Genomic DNA, 20600 nt, shown 5'->3' on the forward strand with positions numbered 1-20600 from the left:
ATACAAAAGTTCAAAAAATGTCCGACAGATGGCGCTTCATCTGATCACAATAGGAATAATTAGCATAACAAAGTAAGACAAAGCAAAGATTATGTTCTTTACAGGAAATGCTCAATATGTCCACCATCATTCCTCAACAATAGCTGTAGTCGAGGAAGAATGTTGTGAACAGCACTGTAAACCATAACCGGAGTTATGGTGAGGCATTGGCGTCGGATGTGGTCTTTCAGCATCCCTAGAGATATCGGTCGATCATGATACACTTGCGACTTCAGGTAACCGCAAAGCCAATAATCTCACGGACTGAGGTCTTGGGACCTGGGAGGCCAAGCATGACGAAAGTGGCGGCTGAGCACACGGTCATCACCAAACGACGCACGCAAGAGATCTTTCACGCGTCTAGCAATATGGGGTGGAGCGCCATCCTGCATAAACATCGTACGCTCCAGCAGGTGTTTTTCAGCCAGACTGGGGATGATGCGATTCTGTAACATATCGGCGTACCTCTCACCCTCCACGGTAGCAGTTACTCACGTTGTGCTGCCCAGCGCTGTTGTTGGACATTTTGTGAACTTTGTTTTGGTTCTAATAAAACCCCATGTCATTCCAAGCATGTGTGTCAATTTTTACTTCTCTATCTACATTATTCAGTGGTTTAGTAAGTTTTCAAATTTATACTGACTTTTTGATCACCCGGTAGTTTAACCCTGTCTCGCGGTCGAAATCGAAACTGGCGTCCCTTATTTAACATCATACTATATGTGGAGCAGATTTCACAAATAATCCGCTTACGCCAAAAAACCCTCTGCAGAAATTCTACGAAGTAATGCGTCGCTTGGTTCGTCTCGCGCAACCCCACGGAACGCAGAGTGCGTGAAGTCGTGTGATTTCGCACGACGCGACAGAAGCTGCGAGACGACGACCGAGAAGGAACGTTTCATACCTTTCGATGCTGCACTAATGCATCTACACTATGACGTGTGTTCTTCTTCAGCACTCGAAAATATCACAGTCGAACTGATGAGACGCTGAACCATCCAAATGGTTCAAATGACTCTGAGCACTATGGGACTTAACATCTGAAGCCATCAGTCACCTAAAACTTAGAACTACTTAAACCTAACCTAACCTAACGACATCACACATATCCATGCCCGAGGCAGGGTTCGAACCTGCGACCGTAGCAGTCGCGCGGTTCCGGACTGAAGCGCCTAGAACCGCTCGGCCACCGCGGCCGGCTGAACCATCCACAGACAAGCTTATTTTCGTCGTCTTCCCAGTGTCTTACACCGCCGTGCCCAGTGGCCTTCTGGCAAAACGATACCAACATGTGCTGGTCGGGTCATTTCCGCTTGACGTCGAAGGATACGCCAAAATCCGCTGATTAGCCGGCGGTTCAGCACCGACGGTGGCGCAGATCCGCCTTTTCCTTGGGCTTTGTTAGACCTACGGCATGAACGCAAGGTCCCGGCGGAGACAGGGCAGCCCAAAGGCGGTGACTGGAGCGCCTGCTCGCCATCACGTAAGCCCGGGGCGCCACGCAGACGTGGCCTCCGGCGCTGAAGGAGGTCGCCAAGGACACACGCCGCCGCCGCGCCGTCTGAGAAGGTTCCGCAACCTCCGGACGGGACGCTGGCACGAGTAGCGTGTTGCGCAGTGCAGTAGATGTCGCAGGGTACACATCTGCGTTATACACTGAAGAGGCAAAGAAACTGGTACAGGCATGCGTATTCAAATACGGAGATACGTAAACAAGCAGAATACGACGCTGCGGTTGGCAATGCCTATATAAGACAACAAGTGTCTGGTGCAGTTGTTGGATCGGTTACTGCTGCTACGATGGCAGATTATCAAGATTTAAGTGAGTTTGAATGTGGTGTCACCGCACGAGCGATGTGAGACAGTACTTCCGAGGTAGCGACGAAGTGGGGATTTTCGCGTACGGTCATTTCACGGGTGTACAGTGAACATCAGATATCCGGTAAAACATCAGATCTCGGACATCGCTGCGGCCGGAAAAGATCCTGCAAGAACGGCACCAACGACGGCAAGAAAATCTTTCAACGAGACACAAGTGCAAGCCTTAGGCGAATGGTCACAAATTTCAATGCTTGACCATCAACAAGTGTTAGCGTGCGAACCATTCAACGAAACATCATCGATATGGACTTTCGGAGCCGAAGACCCACTCGTGTACCCTTGATGACTGCACGGCACAAGGCTTTATGCCCCACCTGGGCCCATCAAGAACGACATTGCCTGTTGATGACTGGAAACATGTTGCCTAGTCGGATGAGTCTCGTTTGAAATTGTATCGAGCGGATGGGCGTGTACGGGTAGGGAGACAACGTCATGAATCCATGGATCCTGCATGTAAGCAGAGGACTGTTCTAGCTGGTGGAGGCTCTGTAATGATGTAGGTCGTGTGCAGTTGGAGTGATACGGGACCCGTGATACGTCTAGATACGACTCTGAGAGGTGGCACGTACGTAAGCATCCTGTCTGATCACCTACATTCATTCATATCTATTATGCGTTCCGACGGACATGGGCAAAGCACCACACGTCCAGAATTGCTATAGAGTGGCTCCAGGAACACTCTTCTGAGTTGAAACAGTTCGGCTGACCACCAAACTCCTCAGACATGAATATTGTTGAGGGTATCTGGAATGCCTTGTAACATGCGGTTCAGAAGAGATCTCTACCCCCTCGTACTGTTGTTGATTTATGGACAGCACTGCACGATTCACGGTGTCAGTTCCCTACACTACTACTTCAGACATCAATAGACTTCATGCTATGTCGTGTTGTGGCACTTGTGCATGCTCCCGGGAGTCCTGCACGATATTAGGTAGGTGTGCCAGTTTCTTTCGGTCTTCAGTGTAGTTTTGAAAGGTGATGGTAAAATTTTCAGACTGTGGTTGCTAAACATCTTTCAAGTATTACCTCATTAATAAGCTGTTCAGCTTCATTTTCGTTCTGCATTATTTGTTTCAACCACTCCGATTTAATGTAGGCAATTACTGGCCATAATCAGTCTTCTTCAGATTTACAAAAAATGAATCAAGAATGATAACGAAACATAGCCGAAATATCCTCCTGTTTTATTAAATAAATACAAACCTTTGAAGTACATACATGGTGTAATGGGTATAAATGCAGGTATTTCTGTTGGTGACTGAGAATGGTGTACTGAACAATACTGCATCAGTATTTATATCATTCTCTGACTAATAACTACAGCTAATACAAGTCACATGTTTTTACTTTGGGTAATACCTCCAAGAACATTTGACAACAGCAAGCCATTATTGTTTATTTTCCCCTGTGCAGCACGTCAAGTGTTGGAGTATAGAAACTTGGACGCAAAATGTTAATTCAGTACTGAAAGGCGTAATCCACTTAATGGTGCAGTTATCACCGTGCAGAAAATATCATTTCAGTAGGACTGAAAAATCAACCAACACACTGATCTGTGTAAAAGTTAAGGCACCACATATAAAAATATCTGCACTTAACACCCATTACACCCTGTATGTAACCTTATCAGACTGGTAACAGTGTAACATGTCAACGTGGTCACCATATATGGCAGTGGCAGTCTCACCATTAAAATATTGGAGGCGAACATCCTGGAAGTTACCTATACAGGCATCCGTCTTGACGGTAGGTGCAACGTGAGACAGTGGGGAGTATGGGTGAGTGAAGGGGGGGCAGGAGAGACTAGGAGAAGGAAACACCTGTATATGCGTAGGCGCCTGTATATGTTATATGTTGGCATGTCCTTACTTTAAGAGTGGCTAAAACGAAAAAGCACCTAATGGGAAAATATGAATTCCGACAACAAAGTTTTTCAAAAAATGGCTCTGAGCACTATGGGACTCAACATCTTAGGTCATAAGTCCCCTAGAACTTAGAACTACTTAAACCTAACTAACCTAAGGACATCACACACACCCATGCCCGAGGCAGGATTCGAACCTGCGACCGTAGCAGCCTCGCGGTTCCGGACTGCAGCGCCAGAACCGCACGACCACAAAGTTTTTCGTTAAAATGGGAACAAGCGTTAACAGAAATGGTAAGGCAAAAGAACTTTAAATTATTTTCTGAAGTTAATAAGACATCTGAATAAACTTATTCAAGATACCAATATTAGCTGAAAATAAAAAACCGTTCAGAATATTATTAAATATTGAAGCAATATAATTAAAGATAATTTAATGTGATCTAACGGTATTTTTCAAAGCACAAACACATTTTTTGCAGTCTGGAGGGCATTGTATCACAGCTGACGTGAATAGTCGCGGCTTTTAGTTTCTGTGATACAGCTAAGGAAGGGTAGTCACTCATGTGTGTTTACAATTTCAGTTCCTCTTGTACCTTTGTCGATTTCTGCATCTCCTACAAACTATCAGATCCTGTCTACATTGTTGTTTTATGAATCCATCTGCCATTGTTATCTCCATGCTATTATAAATTTTCTTATCACTTATGATTTTCCATTCAACTCTCGTGTGTATGTGAATCATTTTTTTCTTGCAACTTTTCGCTATTGGTCTATGCATAAGTTGTCCGTGTATTATTCTGGAGAAGAAATAAAAACTTTTAGATCTGACGATGACGTAATTCCGTCAAAGACAGCAAAGGGTTTGGAAGAGCAATTGAACGGAATGGACTGTGTATTGAAAAACAGAGTAGGCTATAAGATGAATATCAACAAAAGTAAAACATGTCTAATACATTAGATTAGGAAATGAGACACCAAAAGTAGTAGATGAGCTTTCCTATTCCCAGTTTTAAACATGGCTTCCTATTTCGGCAGAAAAATGACTAATGATGGACGAATTAGAGAGTAAATAGAATACAGGTTTGCAATACCAACAAAAGAATTATCAGAATAGATGATAATATTAACATCTAATATAAATTTAAGTGTTAGGAAGTTGTTTCAGAAGTTATTTTCCTCGAGTGTAGCCTTCTACGCAAGTGAGAAATGGACGATCAGTGCTTCAGACATGAAGATAATAGAAGCTTTTGAAATGAAGGTGCTACAAAAGGTTTCTAATATTATATGGATAGATGCAGGTTCGCAACAGCAAAAAAAGCATTACTAAAATATATTAATTTATTAACATCTAACATAAATTTAATTGTTAGGAAGTAGTTTCTGAAGTTATTTCTCTTGAGTGTAGCCTTCTACGAGGAGGTACTGAATATGATTGGGGGAAAAAGAAATTTACGGTACTACTTGACTAAAATAACGAGAGCATTCTAAGGCATCAACGAATAGTCAGTATCGTAACGGAGGGAAGAGCAGGGGGTAAAAATTGTAGAAATAGACCTACAGTAAGCAGATTAAAATGGCTGTATGTTGCAGTAGATATTCAGAGATGAAAATGTTTGATTGGGATAGAACAGAGCGTAGAACTGCGTCAAACAAGCCTTTGGAAAGAAGACTGGGACAAACAGCGATGGTTTCGTAGAGTTCTTGAAATATGTAAGTAGCGATTCTGTGTTTCTTAATGTTTGTAGTAAACCTTCGGGTTGGAAGTAACGTGGTCGGTTACAAATGTAGCAGCGTAGTTTAGTGTATATTTTCACGTACCTATCGCATAATGAAGTGGATCCTGTGATGCACCCGCAAACGTAGGCTTGGGATTTTGGCTGTATCCCAATTTTCTTACAAAATGTATCGTTACAAACTTTTTGCAAAAGTCATACCACTAGACTCCTCTGTTTTAAAGTTCTCTAAAAAACGTGCATCGGTAAAGTTGCCATTAAAGGTATAGATAGTTGCCTCATACAGCGGTAGAAATATTATTTCCAGCAACATTCTCAGTTCCCTTTGTAGTATCAATTGATTTACACCTCAATTAAATATCCCGAACCAGTGACGAAGTATTGCCGTGTCCTCATTTCGTCTGACACGATATAAATTTTTACTTACAGCTCCCTCCAGCAAATCAAAGCTTATTAGGCAAAATTGTTATCGAACGGCCTTCATAGAGCCTACACGACAAGAGATACGATTCAAAATCTCGTGGTATCCTTCATAGGTTAACCGATAAAGAACAAAGGTTGGCTCTTAGCACTATGCGACTTAACTTTTGAGGTCATCAGTCCCCTAGAACTTAGAACTAATTAAACCTAACTAACCTAAGGACATCACACACATCCATGCCCGAGGCAGGATTCGAACCTGCGACCGTAGCGGTCGCTCGGCTCCAGACTGTAGCGCCTAGAACCGCACGGCCACTACGGCCGGTAAAGAACAAAGGATACAAGCATATTTCGGCTATTGCCTCTCAAAATTTCTGATATAGACACTGTGTGGCACCATTGTATACTGTGAATCCTGTCATTTGTGTTTGCGCCGCTAAAAAAAAAGAGGCACAGTGTGTGAAATAAGTTACATCTCTGGAACCACTCGGGACGGAGAATACAGGTATGCCTGGGTCAGCTTTCCTCCTGCAAACTACCATTTCTCCCGTATTTTTACCTTTTACTCCAGAGACATGCTGTTTCTCTCGGCATGAGTTTGATCTGGTGAAGGTATTTGCCAGCCACCCGCGACCAGGCATCCTTTCTAACATCTGAGATCCCACTGTAACTCTCACGCAGCTGTGAAACCGTCACCGTAATCTTTTCACAGTTGAGTGTCCACGCTATCTGATGGCGACTTGCCGCCACTTCCTCATTGCCTCTTTGTTGGAAGAATAGCCCACTTAGAAGCCGGTGTTATGCCAGAGGAGTGGTAACGCCTTGGAGTGTATGGACCTCAGAATGCATCCGTCCGTGCACAGGGAAAGTAGCAACTGACAGAGGAGATAGAATTAAGTCAAATCTCTTAAGTAACTTGTCTCGCAAGACATTTGGAGAGGGGGGAGAGCTGGTTACAGTAAAATAACTTATTCTATCAATACACGAATCAGTTACTCTTTTTTCTTACTCGAAATCTTTTGTACCAGTGGACAAAATTTTCGCCTTGCACAACCTGGGAGGATTACTACAGAGTCTGCCGTATAAACTCAACATCTGCGTCTACATTTATACTATGCAGACCACCTTACGGTGTGCAACGAACGGTTTTATTGGTAGCATTATATGTTCCTCCTCTCCTGTTTTACTCTCGAATGGCATGTGGGAAGGGTATCTGTGAGTAAAACCTCGTATGAGTTCTAATGTCTCCGGTTTTCTCGTCCTGGTCATTTCACGGGTTCTATGTGAAATTTGTTGGTTATTAACTGTAGGATAAAACTAAAGAAGTTGCTAAACGGTAGGAAATTGACATGATGGGACGAGGATAAGTTTTTTTATTGGTTTTTGGTACGTGCCAGCAGCCTCAATACTGATTCCACAGTTGCTTTCGACAAGACAGATTATACATTAGTTTAACTTGTATCCCGGTATGAAGTTAAACTGAATAAGCTGAAAGAGTGAGAGGTTGCTGAGAGTTTCTGAGGAAACATTAGGCACGGCTGACTAACTGCAGCAGGGTAAAGTAATACAGTGGGAGACGAATGGGAGCTTTAAGAGATGAAATAGTGAAGGCAGCAGAGGATCGAATACGGAAGAAGACAAATAGTAGTAAAAACCCTTTTAAATTACATGAGATATTGGAGTTAATTAGTGAAGGGTGTAAATATAAAAATGCAGGAAATGAAACCGGCAGAAGCGAATACAGACGTTTAGAAAATGTGATTAACAGAAAGTGCAGAATGGCTAAGCATGAATGGGTAGCACAAATGCAAGGCTATTGAAGCATGTGTAACTAGAGGAAAGAGAGTTGCCAATTGTAGGAAAGTTAAACAGGCCTTTCAAGATAAGAAAACCAGCTACATGAATAGCTAGAACTGACATGGAAAACCAATACTAAGCAAAGAACGCAAAGATGAAGGGTGGAAAGAGTATACAGAGTTGCTGTATAGAGTAAATGAACTTTAAGGCAATATTATATAAAGAGAGGAGGAAGTAGATGAAGATAAGATGGGAGATATAACACTACAAGAAGAAATTGACTGAGTATTGAAAGAAGCAAGTCGAAAAAATCCCCTGTCGTAGACGACATTCCGTCATAAATACTGATGTCCTTAGAAGAGACAACCATGACAGAACTATTCCATTTGGCGTGCAAGATGTATTATACAGGCGAAATACCCTCAATCTCAAGAAGAATGTAGTAATTCTAGTGCCAAAGAAGCAGATGCTGACAGGTATGTATACCACCGAACTATCTGTTTAATAAATCATTGTTACCAAGTATTGGGATAAATTAGTCGTATTTACAGAAGAGTGGAACAAATGATAGATGCCATCCTCTGGGAAGATCGGTTTGGTTTCAGGAGAAATGTTGGAACACGCGAGGCGAACTGACCCAACTACCTACTTTACAGGACACGTCAAGGTAAGGAAAATCTACATATTTTATAGAAAAAGCTTTTGACAATATTCACTGGAAATTCTGAAGGTATCATAGGCAAAATACAGGGAGTGAAAGGTTATTTATAAACTGTACAGAAACAAAGCGAGGCGGCAGTTGTAAGAGTCGAAGCCTACGAAAGGGAAGCAGCGGTTGAGATGGGAGCGAGAGCGGGTTTAGCTTATCCCCGATGTTATTCAACCTATACACTGAGGAAGCTGTGAAGGAAACCAGCGAGATATCTGGAGGAGGAATTAAAATTTAAGTAGAAAAAAAATATGGGCTTTGCTGATGACATTGTAACTCTGTCGGAGAAGGCGTAAGAATGGGAAGAGTAATTGAAAGGAATGTATAGTATGGTGGAAGAAATAAGATTTTTATAATTCTCGTGTCAGAAACGTACAGGTACCTGTACAGACATTTTACACAATTATGATTAAATTACTTTTGACCAAAACTTGGCCACTTCTGTTGCTTGTTGAAGGTCATCTTCTGTACAGGAGACTGGACGCAATCGACACCGAAGCATGTGCCGGACTGTCTGTTCTTCGCCGCAGTCACACCGAATATCATTTGGCTCAGTGTATCCCCATTTTGCCAGGTTAACTTTTGATCTTCCAACTCTGGATGTCAGTATATTCAGGGACTTTCGAGTTGTCCATTCCCTATCATGGCCTGGAGGTAAAGCTTCAACAACTCTTTTCTAACCAGGGGGAAGGTAGGTCTTAGCACTCCATAGTTTTAACCTAGCTCTTTCAGCAGTGGTTCTATGTTCCTTTGATGTCCTAAGGAAACTCTTCCTTGACTTCAGTCGTTGCAGATGCGGTTCATGCCCATACAGAGGATGAGTAATTTCTTGTTCCACTGCCTTTCTCTCCTTGTTCGCAGCTGTCTCTCTTCGAACAGGTGGTGGTGCTGTTCCTGCGAGGTGGAAAAGCCATTCGACTGAAGTGGATTTCAGGCAACGACTTATAATTCTGCAGGTTTCGTTGAGAGCTAAATCTACCTGTTTGACATGAGTTTAATTATACTAAACAGGGCTGGCATAGTCTGCCACAGAATAGCATAGTACCACTGCAAAAGTTCGGATTGTTTCAGGCTGACTACCCCACTGTAATCCGGCCAGTTTCCGTTGGAGATTGTTCCTGGTGATTTTCGACTCGCATTTCATGCAGTGTTTTTCGAAAGTGACAGATCTATCAAGTGTCACTCCTAGGTATTTTGAAGTCTCGTAGTGTTCCAATTCAACCCACGACCATACTATTTTCAACTTTCGAGTGGCTTCCTTGTTTCTCAAATGAAAAGCACACACTTGGGTCTTTGAAGGGTTTGGTTTAAGCTGGTTTGTGTTGCAGTATCTGGATGGATCTTCAGGCGCAATCGTGAGGTGGATCTGCACTGATTCAAAATCTGTGCTCTGGGTGGCTAGGGCGAGATCGTCAGCATATAAGAAGCTCCTGGTGTTTGGGGCTTTAGGTTGGTCGTTCGTGTATACATTAAACAGAACTGGAGCCAAAACACTTCCTTGAAGGAGGCCATTCTTCTGTAGTCTCCATCGACTACGCTGTCCTTGAAAGTCGACGAAGTACCTGCGATTCTGCAGAAGGCAGGTGATGAGTCTGGTTTGACTTAAATCTTTGATCAGATTGTAGATCTTGACTGGTAGTAGCTGGTGACTGACCGTATGATACGCCGCTGATAAGTCGACAAATACGACTCCTGTCACCTTCTGAACTTCAAAGCCATATTCTATAAACTGTGTGAGATTTAGCAATATAAGATGAACGTCGGCAATAACAACACAAGGGGAATGGAACGTAGTCTAATTAAATCAGGCGATGCTGAGCGAATTAGATTAGGAAACGATTCACTAAAAGTACTACATGAGTTTTGCTATTTGAAATGTAGACTAATTGACGTTGCCAAAGTAGAGAGGATATAAAAGATAGACTGGCAGTGGCATGAAAAGCGTTTCTCAAGCAGAGAAACTTGTTAATGTTGAATACTGTGTTAGCGCGTCTATTCTGAAGATACTTGTCTGGAGTGTAGCCATGTACGGAAGTGAAACGTGACTGATGAACAGTTCGGGCAAGTAGAGAATAGAAGCGTCAGGAATGTAGTGCTATAGATGAATGTTGAAGAATAAATGGGTAGATCGCGCAACTAATAAGGAAGTACAGAACGTAGTTGGAAAGAAAAGATATTTGTAGCTTAACTCAACGAAAAGAAGGGATCGGTTGGTAGAACTCTTTCTGAGAATTCAAAAAATCGCCAACTTAGTTCTGGAGGGAAGCGTCAGCGGTAAGAATTGTATAGGGAGACCAAGAGATGAGTACAGTAAGCAGTTCCAAATAGCTGTTGGTTGCAGTAGTTCTTCAGATGTGAAAAAGCTTGCGGCAGAGGATAGATTACAATGGAGAGCTGCAACAACCAGTCTTCGGACTGAAGGCCACAGCACCAGGTGGAAGAATGTAATAGGTTACCCGACTCCTCCCGGAATGTATGTGTGGGGTCTTGCCCACTCGTCTCGTATAGGGTGCCTAAAGGAAGCTGCGTTCTCGGAATGCTATACAACAATTCAGGCAAAATCACATTAATAGTTTTTATTACAAATAAGAAGATTGACAATACATAACTTTACATTTACGACAAGTGTGGCAAGTGATGGGCGACATGCAAACACCAATGTTCTTCGCTATAGACAATGTGCATGCAAACAATGGATATGGATCACTCGTCACTGCTATCGTAGCACACTCTGCTAGGCCGTGCTAATACTGTCAGAATACTGAGCGGCCGCTCCTGGCAGTGCCGGCGCTTATGTTCTTCTCTTGTAGAGGTGAAACTAACTCTTTAATTATTTTTTATTAAACACTGATCTACATGATTTTCTCTGACAAAGACAGCTCAAACTTAACCTATTCATTTATTACCCACAAAATACAAGCCCAACGCAATCTAATACAAATCCAAAAAATATGAAATTACAGAAATATGAAACTACCTCCAACTCTGTTAATTTCCCAAACTCATTTCAGTCACAAATCCCGATACTAGAAACCTCATTCATTTTCATAAATCACTTACCTCACAGAAAATTTTCATAACACGAATTACAGCAATTACAGCAAGTAGCAACAACAGCCAGCTAAATAAAAGGATTCTAACTACTAGGAGGCATATGGTTAGCAAAAGATTTTGTTGTAAAGCAAACATGTATTTAGAAAATTTTACCTTATTCATGTGACAACCAGTTCCAAAAATTATTTTGCTTTTTTTTTTTTGTCATCAGTGTTCTGACTGGTTTGGTGCGGCCCGCCACGAATTCCTCTCCTGTGCTAACCTCTTCATCTCAGAGAAGCATTTGCAACCTACGTCCTCAATTAATTGCTGGATATATTTCAGTCTCTGTCTTCATCTAAAAATTTTTCCCTCTACAGTTCCCTCTAGTACCGTGGAAGTCAGTCCCTGGTGTCTTAACAGATGTCCTATCATCCTGTTCCTTCTCCTTATCAGTATTATCCACATGTTCCTTTCCTCTCCGATTCTGCGTAGAACCTCCTCATTCCTTACCTTATCAGTCCACCTAATTTCCAACATTCGTCTGTAGAACCACATCTCAATTGCTTCGATTCTCTTCTGTTCCAGTTTTCCCACAGTCCATCTTTCACTACCATAAAATGCTGTACTCCAGACGAACATTCTCAGAAATTTCTTCCTCAAGTTAAGGCCGGTATTTGAAATTAGTAGACTTCTCTTGGACAGGAATGCTCTTTTTGCCATTTCTAGTCTGCTTTTGATGTCCTCTTTTCCCCGTCCGTCATTGGTTATTTTGATCCCTAGGTAGCACAATTCCTTAACTTCATCTACTTAACTGATGTTAAGTTTCTCGCTGTTTTCATTTCTACTACTTCTCATTACCTTCATCTTTCTTTGATTTACTCTCAATCCATACTCTGTACTAATTAGACTGCTCAATCCGGTCAGCAGATCATGTAATTCTTCTTCACTTTCACTCAGGATAGCAATGCCATCAGCGAATCGTATCATTGATATCCATTCACTTTAAATTTTAATTCCACTCCTGAACCTTTCTTTTATTTCCATCATGGATTCCTCGATGTACAGATTGAACAGTTGGGGCGAAAGGCTACATCCTTGTCTTACGCCACTTTTAATAAGGTCACTTCGTTCTTGGTCTTCCACTCTTATTATCCCCTCTTGGCTGTTGAACATATTGTATATGACCTGTCTCTACCTATATCTTACCCCTACTTTTCTCAGAATTTCGAACATCTTGCACCATTTTACATTGTCGAATGCTTTTTCCATGTCGACAAATCCTATGAATGTGTCTTGATTTTTCTTTACTCTTGCTTCTATTACTAACCGCAACGTCAGTATTGCATCTCTCTTGCTTTTACCTTTCCTAAACCCAAACTGAGCGTCATCTAGGGCATCCTCAATTTTCTTTCTGTGTATTATTCTTGTAAGTAACTTGGATGCATGAGCTGTTAAGCTGATTGTGCGGTAATTATCGCTCTTGTCAGCTCATGCTGTCCTCGGAATTGTGTGGATGATACTTTTCAGAAAGTCAGATGTTACGTCGCCACACTCATACATTCTACACACCAACGTGAATAGTTTTGTTCCACTTCCCCCAATAGTTTTAGAAATTACGATGTAATGCTATCTATCCGTTCTGCCTTTTTGATCTTAAGTCCTCCATAGCTCTTTCAAAATTCTGATTCTAATACTGGATTCCCTCCTATCTCTTCTAAATCGACTCCTATTTCTTCTTTTATCACATCAGACAAATCTTCCCCCTCATAGAGGCATTCAATGTACTCTTTCCTCCTATCCGTTCTCTCCCTTGCATTTAGCAGTGGAATTCCCGTTGCACTCTTAATGTTATCACCTTTGCTTTTAATGTCACCGAAGGTTGTTTGACTTTCCTGTATGCTGAGTCTGTCCCTTCGCCAGTAATTTCTTTATCGATGTCTTCACATTTTTCCTGCTACCATTTCGTCTTATCATCCCTGCACTTCCTATTTATTTCATTCCTCAGCGACTTGTATTTTTCTATTCCTGAGTTTCCAGGAACATTTTTGTACTTCCTCCTTTCATCGATGAGTTGAAGCATTTCTTCTGTTACCCATGGTTTCTTCGCTGCTACCTTCTTTGTACTTATGTTTTTCTTCCAAAATTCTGTGATGGCCCTTTTTAGAGTCGTCCATCCCTCTTCAACTGTGCTGCCTACTGAGCTATTCGTTATTGCTTTATCTATTGCCTTAGAGAACTTCAACTATGTCTCGTCGTTCCTTAGTACTTCCGTATCCCACTTCTTTGCGTACTGATTCTTCCTGACTAATGTCTTAAACTTCAGCCTACTCTTCATCACTACTATATTGTGATCTGAGTTTATGTCTGCTCCTGGGTACGCCTTACAATTCAGTATCTGATTTCGGAATCTCTGTCTGAACATGATGTGATCTAACTGAAATCGTCCCGTATCACTAGGTCTTTTCATAGTATACCTCCTCCTCTTGTGATCATTGAACAGAGTATTCGCTATTACTAGCTGAAACTTGTTACAGAACTCAACTAGTCTTTCTCCTCTGTCATTCCTTGTTCCAAGCCCATATTCTCCTGTAATCTTTTCTTCTTCTCCTTCCCCTACAGCTGCATTCCAGTCTCCCATGCCTATTAGATTTTCATATTCCTCTGCATACTGCATTATCTTGTCAATATCCTCATACACTTTCTCTACCTTTTCATCTTCAGCTTGCGATGTCGGCATGTCTACCAGAACTATCGTTGTTGGTGTTGGTTTGCTGTCGATTCTGATAAGAACAACCCTATCACTGAACTGATCGCAGTAACACTCTCTCTGCCCTACCTTCCCATTCATAATGAATCCTTCTCCCATTATATCATTTTCTGCTGCTGTTGATATTACCCTACATTCATCTGACCAGAAATCCTTGTCTTCTTCACACTTCACCTCAATGACCCCTGCTATGTCTAGGTCGAGCATTTGCATCTCCCTTTTCAGATTTTCAAGTTTCCCTACCACCTTCAACCTTCTGACATTCCACGCCCCGACTCGTAGAACGTTATCCTTCCGTTGATTTTCAATCTTTTTCTCATGGTAACCTCCCCCTGGGCAGTACCCTCCCGGAGATCTGAATGGTGGACTATTCCGGAATCTTTTGCCAATGGAGAGATCATCATGACACTTATTCAATTACAGGAAACATGTCCTGTGGATACACGTTACGTGTCTTTAATTTAGTGGTTTCCATTTCCTTCTGCATCCTCATGCCAAATATTTTACAGTTGTCAATAATTCCAATACCCAAACATTATCAACCATACATCCATTATCATACCTTTCTTTACACCTTTTCTTATAAGAAATTTCATCTCACTTTACATTGCGTATCCTACCAACACAGGTCTCCACTAAGAAAAACATGTCCATACTGTGATGTCACCGCCAGACACCACACTTGCTAGGTGGTAGCCTTAAAATCGGCCGCGGTCCATTCGTATACGTCGGACCCGCGTGTCGCCACTGTCAGTGATTGCAGACCGAGCGCCGCCACACGGCAGGTCTAGAGAGACTTCCTAGCACTCGCCCCAGTTGTACAGCCGACTTTGCCAGAGATGGATCACTGACAAATACGCTCTCATTTGCCGAGACGATAGCCTTCAGCTACGTCATTTGCTACGACCTAGCATGGCGCCGTATTCAATTGATATTTATCTTGTGAAGCATGTACAGTCAAGAGAGATGTTCATCAATTGTGGATTAAAGTTAAGTATTCTACCAGTTACCTCCTGTTTAGCTAGTCTTATTTCTCTGACCTGTTCCAGACCTCACGCCAGCCAGCGTGAGCTTAAACGCGTGCCTTTCGGCTTCCTGCAAACCCCCGTGAATTGGCTCCTGCCAATTCACAACACATACACTTCTCTATCAACTCGCTAACTGCTAGTCCGTCCAACCACAGAATCTCTTGCTGAGGGCACAGAGCGCTGTCAGCCATATTAACACAGTCCAAAGCGCTACCAACATACAAAGAGGTTACTTACAGAGGCCGCTCCTGTTGCGGCGCGGTCCTGATCTCCGCACCATTGGCTGACGTCGTTTCACCGCCTTCTCTTCTCTTTCGTTCTTCATTTTCGTGTCGGCGCTTGTGGTTACACCAGAACAGTATGATCTTGGAATTTCCACAGAAACCCTCTCAGTGATGCACAATGACTCTCTCGTAGCATTTCTCTTCGTGGCTTCTTTCTTTCCTTTCTTTTTAGCATCTCGGTAACGCTCTCGCGCAGTTTAAACGATACCCTGATGAAACATACAGCTTTTCGTTGCATCTTCTCTGTCTCTTCAACTTCTACTGATTCAACAAGGGTTTTGCAAACCACTTCTTTGGTGGACGAATTAAATTTCCTGGTATCCTTACAATGAATCTCAGCGTAGCTTCTGCTTTTCGTAGTATTTGTTTTATGTGTTCATTTCACTTTATGACCCTCGAGTGGGTTACTCTCAGGTATTTTACGATAGATACGGTTTCCATTGATTTGTCGTTGATAGCATAAACGAACGGTAATGGATAAGTTCGACCTACAAGGTAACTGTCACCTGGCGTTTCAAATCTAACAGCACCTGCGTCAACCTGATGCTGTTGCTTACAAGAATCGTCAGAGGATCCGAAAAACCATGCGCTGAACATGTATACACAAAACTGTTCATGACTGTTTCTTCTTCAGCAATTATTTCTTGGTGGCTCAGGATGTGTCTCATCAGCCTATCCCCTCTTTTAGCAAAGTTGTGCTATAAAGCTCTTTTCTCCCTAATTCGATTCAATACCTCTTCATTAGTTCCTCCAAATAACCATATAATCACCAGCGTTCTTCTGCAGGTCCACGTTCTAAAAGCTTCTATTCTCTTCCCGTCCGTACAGTCAGTCTTCCACATTTCACTTTCATATAAAGCTTAATCCAAACAGAAAACACGTTCCAAAAAAGACTACCAGACATCCGGATTTATATTCATTATTAATCTATTTCTGGTTCCATGAGACATTTTCCTGCTATTGCCTATCTACATTTTATAACTTCCATACTATGGCCGACATCTTTAATTTTGCTACCCAACCTTAGCTAATTCCCTCAGAATCACCTAATTAATTCGAGCAGAGTCCGCTACTCTTATTTCTCTTTTGCAGCTATTCATTTTACAGCCTCTTACCAAGACACTTTCATGTTCTGTTGAAGACCTGTTCCAGATACTTTTCCTTCTCCAATAGGATTTTAATTTCATGGGAATATCTGTAAGTTTTTTCTTCTTTTCAATGAACTCTAATCCATTTCCAAATTTCTTCTTAATTTCCTTGCCCACTTGCTCTACGGACAGGCTGAATATCACGGAGAATAAGATTCAGCTCATTCCTTTCTAAATTCTCTCTCCTTTTCCTTCCCCTCGACTATTAGAGCTGTAGTATAGTTTGTACAGATGTTGTAGGTAACCGTTCGCTCCCTATGTTTAATCCCTGATGAAAAAACGCATTTGTATACTTTAAAATGAAATAAAATCCATCCCAACTGTATGTACTGTGACAGTCTGCTGTCGATGAAACAATTAGATCGATTCATTGGACGAACAGTTCATTATCTTTGGAATCAGTCCATGGTTTCGCAGGCGTGAACAATATAGCTCACATCGCACATACGTACACTTTTTTCTCATTTATCCATAACGTTTCTCAGATGACACTGCATTTGTTTGTTTCCATTCAACAGGTGTTACGTAATGGTCGCATATTAAGTTAAACAAGTATTATACGAATCCCTCTCACTCTAATTTCATTTCCTGTGTAAACCATTTGACATGTACAACACGTAAACCCCAACCCACCTAATCTGAAGAGGGGAATGACAGGGAACTCAAATGTTGTACTTAGGTTGGAACTTAAATAGTAGCAACTATTTATTCACGACCGATACAAAAGAGTTACATGTTTACACTTGTTACTGTCCTTCAAAATAGTCACCAGAGTTGTGTAGAACCCGTTGCCAGCGATGTGGAAGGCGTAGCATACCGTCAGCAAAGCCTGTTCTGTTGATGGTGCGAATGGAGCAGTCTACTGCCTGTCGACTCTCTGGAACAGTTCTTAAGCGAATGCCACGAAGTGGTTCCTTCATCTTCGGACACAAATCAAAGTCACAAGGACGTAAGTCCGGGAAGTATGGTGGATCGTTCAGTACTTCCCAGTCCCATCGACCGGACAGAGCAGCCACAGCTTGCTTTGCATGCGCCCTCGCTTTGTCGTTCAAAATGATGGGTGGGTTGCGCAGAAAGTGACGCCGCTTCTTTCGCAAAGCTGGCCGCAGGTGATGCTCCTTAAACGACCAGCTTTATGAAAGAAGCCGCGACACTTTCTGCGCAACCCACCCATCATTTTGCACGACAAAGCTAGGGCGCATGCAACGCAAGCTGTGGCTGCTCTGTTTGGTCGATAGTACTGGGAAGTTCTGTACCATGCACCATACTTCCTGGACTTACGTCCTTGTGACTTTGATTTGAGTCCGAAGATGAAGGAACTAGTTCATGGCATTCGCTTCAGAGCTGTTCCAGGGAGTTGACAGGCAGTAGACGGCTCCATTCGCACCATCAACAGAACAGGCTCTGCTAACGGTATACTACGCTTTCCACGTTGCTAGCAACGGGTTCTACACAACGCCTGTGACTGCTTTGAAGGACAGTAACAGGTGCAAACATGTAACTCTTTTGTACCGGTTGTGAATAAATAGTTGCTGCTATTTAAGTTCCAATCCTCGTATATTGAAGCATTGGTCCCTTGCCACATAACCAGCACGTGATTTGTTCAAACGTTTCGTTGCAATGTTTTTGTTTAACTTACACATTTTAGTCCTTGTAGTACATGATACCGGACCAAAACATGACTGACCCGCTAACCTGCCGAAGTCGTGGAACAGCCTGACATGTGCAATGACCTCACGCCGCCTCAGACGTCAAACAAATCTTGCTCGAGAACGAAGCCTTTCGTGACGGCACTTATATGTAAAACATTCTCGGTTTTTTTGTCGCATCAATTCCGCATAAAATCTCAAGCTGTCGACGATAGCCTCCATCGTCATCGTCACGATGCTTGAGATTTTATCCCGAATTGACGCGGCATGAAAACCGAGAATGTTTTACAAATCTTGTTCGAGTTGGTGAAGAGAACCCGATACCATTCGTCCAGGTTCCATTCCACCTTCTGACGAACAAGGGAACGGAAAGGCAAGCGAAGACCTGACAAGGCGAATGGCAGACCAGTGATAAGGAATCTCTGGGCGGTTAAGACTCAAACACCCCGATCCTAGCCCATGCATGGGTCATTCCTCAACTGGACACGGACCTTATCCATTCAAATAAACCACTTGAATCTAAGTCACACACTAAATTGCATAGGTGGGGAATCAGGAATCCCAGAACACAGCCGGCCGGAGTGGCCGAGCGGTTCTAGGCGCTTCAGTCTGGAACCGCGCGACCGCTACGGTCGCAGGTTCGAATCCTGCCTCGGGCATGGATGTGTGTGATGTCCTTAGGTTAGTTAGGTTTAAGTAGTTCTAAGTTCTAGGGGAGTGTTAATTTCCATAGTGCTCAGAGCCATTTTGTACCAGAACACAGTTGCTCTTCTGTAGGAATTGCGGAAGCATCAGACGCACATCATAGATACACAGCATACCCACTGAACGGCAAATTTTCGAAGCCATTAGGAACGTTGCTCACCGGACGCGTCTAAGAGAGTTAGTAGATGAAATCTCTAAAAGAACATCGACGCACAACAGGACAAGTCGATAAGCAGCAAAACGAAAGACTACATAGGGTGCAAATGGAAGAAGGAGAAGAAAACACTTAAATATAGTGTGTAGAACTTAAGGACGAAAGTAAATTATGCATCTGATATCATTGCCAAATAACATAACTAGATGGAATTTGCACCATATAAACAGGTAGAAACAGTTGCTGCGCTATGGTACAGAGAATTGAAAGATATACGCAATGACACTTTCATTCAGAGACAATAATTATAGTGAAGTCACCGCGAATTATGACAATCTCATAAGCATTAAAAAAGGCGGGACACGGTTCTTAATAGGGTGTGTGATCACCACGGACGGCAATGCGTGCTCTGCAACGCGCTTCCACGCTGTCCACGAGGTTGCTAAGTAGTTCTTAAGGTAGGGTGTTCCATCCTCCACCAGCGCCGTTGACAGCTGCTGAATGGTCTTTGGTGCTTGTCGACGAGCTGCAAATCGTCTCCCCAACACATCCCACGCTTGTTCTATGGTATATAAGTCGGGGGAACGGACAGATCTGCCCATTCACAAATATCCTCTCATACAAAGAGCTCCTCCACTTGCTGTTCAATGGAGTCGCGAATTGTCATCCATAAAAACGAAGTCATGGTCGAATGTAGCCCTGAAAGGACGCACATGTGGAAGGAGTACAGAGTCACGATAATGTTGATCGGCGAGCCAATAGTGTTCAAAGATTTGGCGGCCAGTACGTCGACGCAACAGCCCCCCCCCCCCCCCCCCACACGATATCACCCGAGCCTGCTGTGGCTCATTCAAGCCCAGCGGACAGAATATTGTGGCTAAGAGGACAAAAATGACCCACCATGGAAACTTAAGATGTAGGTCTCACACAGGAAACAATCCAAAAAAATGTGTCCACTTTCTTCGTACAATATGGTACTGTGTACTTTGTATTCTAGCTTGTAATGGAATTCTACATTGACCTTTGCGGATGTTTTCTTACTGTCTGAGTCAACACAGCTTTCCCAGTAGCCTACAGATAGGCAGAGCGCAGATCAGTTGCATTCTGCCCGGAACACCTACGGACCACAGTTGTAGGTAGCGGTTCTCAGTTGTGGTTGTTGATAGCTATCGATCACTACGGGCAGACCTCCGATGTTCCATGTCTCACAATGTTCAAATCTCGTCGCTGTGCTGTACGTCAATCCGGAGAGCAATCTTCATTGTGTACAAGCCTTTCTATCGTTAAAACATTTTAAAGTAGTGTCTTACACATGCAGATCATGTTTCAATATTGCTTGGAGTAATACGTTTAGTGCACTTTGACTGACGTTTCTAAGAAGCA

This window comes from Schistocerca cancellata, chromosome 9 (genome assembly GCF_023864275.1).
Source record: "Schistocerca cancellata isolate TAMUIC-IGC-003103 chromosome 9, iqSchCanc2.1, whole genome shotgun sequence".
Lineage (NCBI taxonomy): Eukaryota > Metazoa > Arthropoda > Insecta > Orthoptera > Acrididae > Schistocerca > Schistocerca cancellata.